Below are 11105 nucleotides of genomic sequence, written 5' to 3'. Positions count from 1 at the left end.
TTGTGCCTCAATCCAATCCTAGTAGGAATGATACTCACTCATCACTTTATTACTTGAACCGACATGTATACTTGCACACAATCGCATATCATTTTGCACGTGACACTTGCATCACACATCAACTCAAAAGGTAAGATCCAATTAGGTGTAACAATTATTGTGGCTAAGATTAACTAACTTTTCAATTCTTTAAAAGCTTCTAAACATGCTTTGTCAAAATAAAAAAATTTGTATCTTTCTCTAATAGCATACACAAAGGTTTAGAAGTTTGTGAAAAATCTTTCATAAACCTTCGGTCAAAACCGGCATGGCTTAAGAAACTTTGAACTCCTTTCGCACTAACTGGTGGTAGTAATTTTTTAATTACGTCCACCTTCGTTTTATCAACTTCAATCCCATTTTTGGAAATTTCATGTCCTAAGACAATTCCCTCGCTAACCATAAAATGACATTTCTCCCAATTAAAGACAAGATTTGTCTCCTTGCATATTTTCAGTACCTTAGCAAAACTACTCAAACATCATAAGAATTACCAAAAACAGAAAAATCATCCATTAAAACCTTAACAAAATTTTCAACCATATCAGTAAATATTGCCATCATGCATCGCTAAAATGTGGCACGTGTGTTACATAAACCGAAAGGCATTCACTTAAATGCTAACGTACCGTACGGGCAAGTAAAAGTGGTTTTGTATTGGTCTTCCAAGGCTACAACTATTTGGTTGTATCCCGAATATCTATCTAAGAAACAATAAAATTCATTACCTTCTAGTCGATCTAACATCTGGTCCAGAAAAGGCAATGGGAAATGATCTTTTCGAGTGGCTTTGTTTAATTTTTTGTAATCAATACAAATTCTCCAACTCGTGACAGTTCTTGTCCAGATTAACTCATTACATTCATTCTTAACAATCGTAATTTTGCCTTTCTTTGATGCACATTGTACCGGACTTACCCATAAACTACCCGAGATGGGGTAGATAATTCTCGCATCTAACCATTTGCTCATTTCCTTTCGAACTACCTCTTTCATGATAGGGTTGAGTATCATTTGCCTACCGATTCTACCTCTTTCACCTCCTTCATGATAATCTTGTGCATACAAAAGGAAGGTCTTAAACCTCGAATGTCAACTATGGCCTAGCCAATTGCCATTTTAAATTTCTTTAAAACTTCGATTAGTTGCTCCTCTTGGTGTTCTCTTAATTCCGTTGAAACAATCACATGCAAAGTAAAATAGTTATCCAAATAAACATATTTCAAATAAGAAATAAGTACATTAAGTTTGAGTTTGGGCAGCTCCTCTATTGACAACTTTGGTTGTGTAAATTCTCAGACTTCCAATTCTAACAGTTCAAACTATGCTGGTTGAACATAGCTCATCGGATTGGCTTTCATCAAAGCCATATTTTCATTACATTCTTCATCCTCCAATGGTTCAGACCTTGAGGTGTTCTCCAATGGGTCTTCAAAATTATTCTACCATTCCATATTAACTAAAGTTTCTAGCTCCTCCATCACTGAAAATTCCTCCGTTGGATTGGGAAATTTCATTGCTTTCAGAACATTAAATGTTACTTGGTCGTCTTGAACTCTCATGGTGAGTTCACCTTTTTGTACGTCTATTAACGTTCTTCCTGTAGCTAAGAAAAGTCTCCCTAGGATGATCGACACTTCCTTATATGCTTTAAAATCTAAGACAATGAAGTCAGCAGGAGAAATAAACTTATCTACTCTTCCCAAAACATCCTCAATCTTTCATTTTGGGTATGCTAACGATCGATCCACCCACTGGAGTGTCATAGTTGTAGGTCTTACTTCACCTATTCTCAATAGCTTGAAAATAGATTTGGGCATCAAGTTGATGTTTACTCCTAAGTCGCACAAAGCTTTACTACAATAAGATTCTCCAATATTACAAGGTATGGTAAAAATTCCACGGTCCTTCAGTTTTGAAGGTAGCTTGTTCCATAAGAACGCATTGCAGTCCTTTCATAATGCTACTGTCTCATATTCACTAAGTCTTTTGTTCTTCGATAAAATTTCCTTCATGAACTTCACGTAGCATTTGCTCTAAAGCCTCCACCAACGGGATATTGATGTGCAGTTGCTTTAAAACATCCAAAAACTTTTTTAATTACACCTCTCGTTTCTACTTATTTGTTTGGAATTTTTGAGGATATGGAGGTGTTGGAACTTAGGGTTGAATCAGACAACTTTTCTGAGGAGATAAATCTACATCTAAAGAAGATGTTAGCCTTTCAGAATTTATTGGGTTAGATTTTACCTCATCAGACTTTGTAAGTTTTGGCTCTGCTGGTGTACGAATTTCAACTGTTGGTTGATTTTCCTCTTTCTTATTAGGTTCATCTTCAATCACAATCATCTTGGGCTCTAAAATCTTACCACTTCGTAGAGCCACTACCTTACAATGTTCCTTACCCAAATTCCTTGGCTTTTTTGTATCGCTCGGCAAGGCTCCTTGCGGTCGGTTATGAAGCTCCTTAGTTAACTAACCCATTTAGCACTTCAAATTCTTCACCGTTGCTGCTTTCCTTTAGATTAAGGTTTCGTTCTTCACCATGTATGCCCTCAACAAGTTCTCCAAACTTTTATATAACTCAGGTTGTGGTGGTTTTGGAACTTTTTGATTAAACCTTTGGGGTTGACTTGGTCTATGTTGCATGTAGTTGTTCATTTCATTTTATCGGTTACTCCAAGAAAAGTTTGGATGGTTGCACCATAAAAGATTTTAGAAGTTCGATTGTAGTTCGTGTCCACTTTTAGTTTGGTGTTGATTCCCCACGTAATAAACTGACTCAGGATTTGATGGACAATTCTCGAAAGAATGGCCATCGCCACAGCTTACGTAGGAAACAACATCAAACTGACTTGGTGACTGGGCTGCAAAATTATTAGAATCATTAGCGGTAAATTGTTTCAACATTGAAGAAATAGAAGATACCTGAGGTGAGAACGATGTAAGCGCATCCACTTCATGCACTCCAGCTACTCGTTTTCTTGAAGTTGCTCGATTTGTTAGTCATTGGTAGTTGTTGCTAGCGATCCTCTCAATGATCTCATAAGCCTTATTATAAGACTTAGACAAATCACACCATTCGCAGAAGTATCTACCATCAATTTTGTGTGTGAGTTGAGACCGTTATAAAACGTCTCTAACTAGATGCAGTGTGGAATCCTATGATGAGGACACTTACAAAGTAAATCCTTGAATCTTTCCTACGCCTCGTACAAGGATTTTTCATCCAATTGTGAAAAAGTGGTTATCTCATTTCGCAACTTAGCATTTTTGCTTGGTGGAACATACTTAACCAAAAATCTTCTGTTGATTCTTGCCATGTAGATATTTAACTTGGTGGCAAAGAATTAAGCCATGCTCATGCTCGATCTTGCAATGAGTATGGAAACAACTTCAACCTCAATGCATCTTCAATCACACTGGCTATCTTAAAAGAATCACTCACTTTCATGAAAAATCGAAGGTGAAGGTCTGGATCTTCCGTGGGCATTCCATAAAAATGGCCCACTGTTTGGAGGATTTGAAACATCACTGGTTTCAATTCAAATTGGGGTGCCTCGATCTCTAGTCTTCTAATTCCCAGATTTAATTCATTAAAAAGGGGCACAACGTATTGTCTTATGGCATGATCTCTGTCATCAACAATAAGGATTGGATTGTGCACATGATTGACTCCATTACCTTGTCCATCATTTTGATTTCCAAGGTCTATTTCAACTTCTCTTTGAGTTGATCGTTCACATTTTCTCTGCCTAAACGTTTAATTTCAGGGTCTATAGGTAATAAATCGATAATTCGATCTATGCTCATAAACACTTGAAAAATAAATCATAAATAAATAAATAAATTATTAAGGTTAGAAGTTAGATAAAAATGAAATAAAAACCAACTTGAAAAGAATAATTTCACAAAAATGATTAAGGCAATAGTCCTCGACAACGGCGCCAAAAACTTGTAATGCTTAGGTTTGTGCAAGTGTACACAGTCGTTATCAAGTAGTAAAGTAAGTAAATGAGTTATAGTCTCCACAGGGATTATGTATGTTAATCAATTAATTGTAAACTTAAAGCTAACAATTTGGTGATAAAAACTCAATATTTTGAATGATGATGTTTAAGCTAAATTAAATTATCTAAAAGTAGGATGATCCCTAATGCAATTTAATTTAAATACAAAGTATGAAATTAAATGTATGAGATGAGTTTAGCAGCAAAAACACAAAAATTCAACTATCAATAACATGAATATGCTAGGATAATTACACTGTTCAACTTAGTTTATTTTTCTCATGCTTAGCATTGTTCGGGAAACATTCAATGGCAACTCGATCTTTTATGAGTTTGGAAACCAAATTAAGTTTTTTCAAAATCTTTTACTTAGTGAAATATGCATTTTACTGACCATATTAAACTAAGAGTTTCTTAGAATTCATGTCAAGTAATAGGGACGGATCATGTTTGAAACAATTTAATCACATAAATCTAAAAACTATGCTAGATAATACAGCTCGTCAAAAGTTATTATGAACCTTTAATTTTGTCAGATTAGGATCTAAATTAAGCATGCACTTTTCAATTATTGTGTCCATTAGTTGTTGTATGGTCAGGATCACTCAGCTAATTCAAATGCATCCAATCACGTATGAATGAAATACATACTTGAGTTTAATTGAAAACATGATCGACTGAGGCACAAACACTATAAACATGATTTAAAAAGCTTCATTGAATAAATGCAATCATCCTAGCTCAATAGATTAAGCTACCATTGCTGATGACAAGATCATAAAACACATTGCAAACATATTTAGATAAAAATAACAAATGAAGAATAAACTTTGTTCAAATCGGTAGTCTTATGAACTCCAAATTAAGATGTTTTCCTTTGATCCTCGTGTTGCTCCTTTCCTAACGGCTCCTTAAGGTGGACGGCCAAGAGACAATCTTATCACAATTTTGCTAGCTAAAGTGCTAAGCGTGGAAAGAAGAAAGAAAATGAGAGAATGAAAAAATGAATGGATGAATAATGAATGAAGGAATGATGGATTATTTTTAGAGATTAAGGGATTAATGAAAAGGTGAGAGGAGTGTAGTATTTATACTTGAGGTTGGTGGCTGAATTTACTAAAAATGGCGTCAAAGATCCATTGGTTCTCTCCCATTAATGGCCAGCCATAACGAGTGGAAATGAGGGAGAGTTAGTTGCTTAATTTAAGCATGGAATCATGCTAAATTTAGCCATGGAGTGGATTGTTTCTCGAGAAATCTTCATGTGCAGATTTTTAATGATTTTCAATGTGTAAGGACCTTCAAATAATTGCCCCAAAGCTGATTTTTGGGCAGCCACAGGCTTTTGCCAAATTTGGGTTTGACTCCCTCTTGTTGGACGATTTCATGACCCAATAAATAACCAGACATGTCCACCATGTATCATAACTTAAATTGCGTCAAATTAACATTCTTATCACCCAATTTTGCATGGTTTTGCCGTCCATGTAGGGTGGATTTGTTGATGTCCATGCAAGAACTGTACTGAGCTCCATATTATATCACCTCATGGTCCCACTGCATTATTAAAACATAACACATTAATAAATAACATGAAAATGATTTACTTTATGCACAAAATTCTCATATAATAAAGCACAAATTTGCATATTTCATAAATTCATGTCCATGATTGAGATTCAAGCAAAATTCACTAAATTCATTAACAAATGCTCAAGATTAGTGTTATTTTTAGTAAAAAGGTCGTAAAAAAGACTAGAAAAACCCTATACAATTTAGAGTTTACACCCGTGGGATTTTTTCAGTTTTACGTTTAAAAATATCAAATACTAACGAATAAAATAAAAACCAAAACGAAACCCAAAAACAAATTACAGTCCTAAAATTCCAAATAAATTACTAATGTAAAACACAATATTTAATTAGCTCAGAAAATAATCCGAGCTCCCACATGCCGTCTAGAACTAAATTTAAAGATCACCTGAAACGTATTAAACAAACGAGTGAGCTAGAAGTCTAGTATGTGACTCGACCCACAAATAGAATTTTCTTATAACATACACAAATGTAAATACACCCACATAGAATTCTACTTATAATGTACACATATACATATATCATATCAGAATGTCACATTACCGGAGACATATATCAAATCAAAATGTCATATCAGACCAGTACAAATCCTACCCCATTCGCTACACACCAACTCTGTCCAACAAATCATAGCAAATAGGACTAGAAGAGTCCATCCATCCAATCACATCGGGTCGTGGTGGTATGCCACTCATAATGGTGCAACTGAGCTACCAAACATATATTATTGTGTAACTACAATAATTACAGTAATACTGCCTGAAAACACTTCCTCCATCATCAAAACCCACCCCAATGCACATGCATAATCATAATAACATACATACATATCACATGAATGGTATGTCATGCATACCTAAACATATTTTACAGATCAAAATATATTGCTTATACTAACAGTTATTCTAAATACAGATGTCATGCATGTTTTTACACATAATTATGCTTTCAAAGTCATCCAAACACAAGTCATACATACTTTTTCCACGTACCTTAACCATATCGCATACTATCACTTATGAATAGATGTCACATTTCGAGTCTTATTTAAGCCTAAAACGAACCCTGCGGAAGGTTTGATTACAAATTTTTAAGTTAAACGGGCCTAAGTGAAAATTTCTTAAAAATGGGCCCACATGACCTAAATGGCCAGCTCGTGTGGCCCATACGACTACCTAATCTACCCATGTGATCACATACGCCCGTGTGTCCCACACGGCCTACACAATTTGCCCATGTAATCGCACACGCCTGTGTGCCCCAACTGCCTGCCACACGATCGACCATACACTCATATGATGCACACGACCTGAAGTACGGTCGTGTGGCACTGGGTAGTTTCAGAAACAACATTTTTTTTCAATTTTTCTAAGTTCTAATCAACGTTTAAAGTTAGAATCACAGACCTGATGAAAATTCTTATAATCCACACAACTATCGCACTCCAAATCCTACATACAAAATTTAAACAAATAAATTACAACATAATTTAACCCCCAAATTACACTCAAATACACTCTTTTTCCTTAAAGAAATGTCCCCTAAAATAACGTTCGAATACTTACTCCACAGAAACAATGACTAAAACGACAATTACGCCGCTAGAGGATTTTGATTCACACCCTTTTCGCCTAATAAGAAAATCAATAGAATACTTATCATAATGTATTACGAGGATTAAAATAATAATTTCACCCTTGCACAAAAAATGAATTAACACCAAAATAACCACAAAATAACTTAACTAAACTTACACTATCCTTGGATTATAATCAAAATCGGAGAGCCAACAGAAGTCCTGCAAATAAAAAATGGCAGCAAGCAAGATTCAAAGCAAAAGAAAAAGAAATAACTCAAGAGAGAAAAAGAAAGAAAAGTGGAAAAGAACCAAATAGAAAACAATAACAGAAAAGAAAAAAAACGTGAAAGGGGGTGAGTGAATAGTGGACGGTTTAGTGAGTGAGGGAAAATAGGGAAATTTACATTATATTTGTTTTAAAACCACTCATATCCCCATTAACTCCCACTAAATCTGATTAGTTATCCTTATCAGATTTCCCCTAGAGTTTAAAACAAAATAATTTCTACTTTGCTTACACAAGAATTCAAACACAAGACCAAAAAGCAAGATGAAGCATTACCACTGAACCAACAGGCTCATTCTTGTCATCAGTTGAGTGAAAATACTATTTAAACCAGAAGTTCAAAGATAGAGGTCTGGAAAAAAAATTAACAAACTTCAAGGAGAAAGGATTCGAACCCAGAATATCGTACAGACTAATACAACACTTAACCACAGACCTAGATTAATTCCCTTGACAAAATTTTCACAATCTTAACTCAAGAATCAAGATGTGACCACTCTTGGTTTCACTAACCCAATTTCTTCTAACCCGACTTTTGGGATGTGATAAGAGATGAGCCTGAAATACTAGGGTTATACATTGTAGAAGATAGCATTCAAGGCCTTTGTGTTGTAATTTGTTGTTTTCTTCTTATCAATTGATCGTGTTGTTTTAGGTTTAGGAGTCTGAACTCCATTTGTTTTAGGGGCAGGAGACTCCCAACTAGATAATATAGTTTTCCATGCTTTTTCAGCGATCAACTTTGTAAAGACTCTTATGCATGCATTTCAATAGGCATAATTTGAGCCATCAAGCATAGGTGGCCTAGAAATTGAACTTCCTTTTATAATCTAACAACCAACACTAGAATCCTACCAAGTATGTCTCATGTTTAACTCTTATTCCAATTGTAAGTGTTGAAGTTTCTTAGTTGTTTTTTATTCAAAGGCAACTTAAGAAACGCTAAGTATAGAAATAATAAACAAAATAACACAACCAATTGATTATGTAGTTTGATTCAACAACCTACATTTGCAGTACCTTGCCCATAGAGAAATTCATTATAAATTCACATACAAGACATGATTTAAACACTTTCTCTAACTAAGGCTTTGTTTAGTATTGCTTAAAATAAGCACTTCTGGCTTGAAAAGTACTTTTGGAAGAAAATTTGTGCTAAACAAGCTGCTTTTGACTGAAATTTTTAACTTTTCCTCTACCAAAAGCACTTTTGGTATTTAATTACTTTTTCACCCCTCCAACGACATGATACTTTTCCTTTGTTTTCTTGGTGCTTAATTACATATTTGTTATTTGATAATACTATGTCTAAAATAGATATTTTATTTCTGAAAAGCACTTTTTGATAGTAATGCTAAACACTCAAATCTTAAACTAAACTTTTCAAAATTACTTCTCAAAAGCACTTTTACACCACACTTTTGAAAATACTTTTAAAAACAATATTAAATTAGCACTAATTCTTTCTTGTAAAAAGCGTAAGAACAACTAACATAATCATTTGATTACACTGATTTGCATTAAAAGAAGTTCCTCTCAACTAGCAAATTAAATACACACTCAATTCAATTCGATAATTTACTTAATAAAGATGGATATAACTAGTTTGAAAAATGAAATGATTATATTAAATCACCGTAATATCACACATATAATTTATAGTTAAGAAATGAATGAAAATATTCAAATATAACAACGTGAGGGTTATCTCAAATATACTTGGATGACATAACTCACTATGAATGGAAAGACAACCCTTACATTATCCAGATTTATCTACACGCTAGTATCCTTACAATTAACAGATTCAACACAAAATTGCTCATAAAATCATATAAAAATTGCCAACCAAATATAAATTTAGTTACACCAAGTTGCACAAACATAATATACACTCAAACTTATTGCAATTAAATCCGATAAAAAATTGATTGTAAAAGAACAAAATTGTTCGAATATGAAAATTTTCAATTTTGATATGCATTAAAAGAAAATAAAGAAAACACATAACAATTTTTAATCCAGCTCATTTTATGTACCAAATAATTATTATAATGTAAATACAAGTATAGATAAAATTCAATCCACACAATAACTTAGAACCTAAAAGAAAAGAAATCAAATCTAAAAGAACACAAGTATAAAGATTTGATCTTCTAACGAAAATAGTAATAAACATGTGACATGTTTTAGAGTACTAGTATTAATTTAGGTCAAATACTAACATTTATTGCAACCAATCTTGAGCCATATTTAATTCAATTTAATAGTACTTATTCTATAGTATGTTGTTGGCTTTCTATAAGGGGGTAATGTAAATTCTTTTCTTGCATTTCTTTGGGAATAAAAATTGCAAATGGATCAAGGCATATATTCTTGTAGCAGCCAAGGGGGAAAGTTCGTTGTAAATGAATGTCTGTTTCATCCGAATCTGATTTAGCCCTCATCAATTCTTCATATTATATATATATAATATTAGATGAAAATGACAGAAGCCCTGCTATTGTTTTAATGTGATAAAATACATTACAATAACCCATTTTCTGTGTGCTCTTCGCTAACGCAAATCCATTTATATTATATTATTATATTATATCATATTATATAGCAACTCATTTTTGTAAAGATAAATCAACATCATAGGTTGAAAAGCATGCACAATCAATGGATATTGTCCAGTAGCTCAAAATGTTCGGGTTTACGTTTTCAATGAATAATAATACTCTTGATATGGCTAGAATCCAATCCGATGATATGATCAAACTATTTTTATTTTCTGATTAAAATATTTGAGTAGAAGTCAAGGAAGAAAAAAAAAACCTAAATTACTCAAAATGCTAAAAAAATAGAATAGATCGATTTTACGAAAACATTTCCATCCAATTGATTTGCGAAAAACGTTTCCAGTTAAAAACATTTTTGTCACATTAACATTAAAAGTGGTAGTATCAATATTTTTTTCTAGTGCTACCTATTAACGTTAAATTAAAATTTACAAAGCAGATCTTTATATAGATTTAAAGTCTCATAACCCTTATTTTCTTAAGCTATGTGGGATATGAGTTTATATAAACTCATAATCCATTTGCAATTTGTTTCTAGACAATGTAGGATTACTTACTATTTTAACTAATAACATAAGATTAAAGGCTACACGATATTTTATAATTTTTTTATTTTTTTCATTTTTATCAGGAAAATTTATACATTTGTATTATATTTGTGTTATTTTTCATTTTATAATCATGTAATAATTTATATTTAAAAATATTATTACACTTGCAAATTTTTATCTTTTTGCAAATAACAACATAACACTAAAGGCTGCACAAATTTGTTTTCTCTATAGAAATATAGAGAGTACTCTAGAATATATATTAAATTAAAAATAAAAAGATGTGAATATAGAGTGTTGTATCTTTGTTTTATATTGAAATTTTATTTATTTTTAATTATTTTGTTGAGTTCATTTCACTTAATTCATAACCAATTTTGGAGTTTTAGTATTTGTGTAAACACAAATAAAAAAGTATCATATGATCTCGTAATTATCACTATAGTCATGTTTATTTGGTATCTATTATTATTATTATTA

General features: G+C 32.7%; 1 non-coding gene across 1 annotated transcript; it reads left to right on the top strand.

Annotated features, from left to right (window-relative positions):
- Nucleotides 1–3198: 3198 nt before the first annotated feature.
- LOC128042028 (small nucleolar RNA R71) lies at nt 3199–3305 on the top strand. Its single transcript, XR_008197236.1, has one exon. It is a non-coding gene; the product is annotated as a small nucleolar RNA R71 (small nucleolar RNA).
- The last annotated feature ends 7800 nt before the right edge of the window (nt 3306–11105 follow it).

The sequence above is a fragment of the Gossypium raimondii genome, chromosome 6, assembly GCF_025698545.1.
Source record: "Gossypium raimondii isolate GPD5lz chromosome 6, ASM2569854v1, whole genome shotgun sequence".
Classification (NCBI taxonomy): domain Eukaryota; kingdom Viridiplantae; phylum Streptophyta; class Magnoliopsida; order Malvales; family Malvaceae; genus Gossypium; species Gossypium raimondii.
Note: the sequence above shows the minus strand (reverse complement) of the source record. Positions and strands in the feature narration are given on the sequence as shown.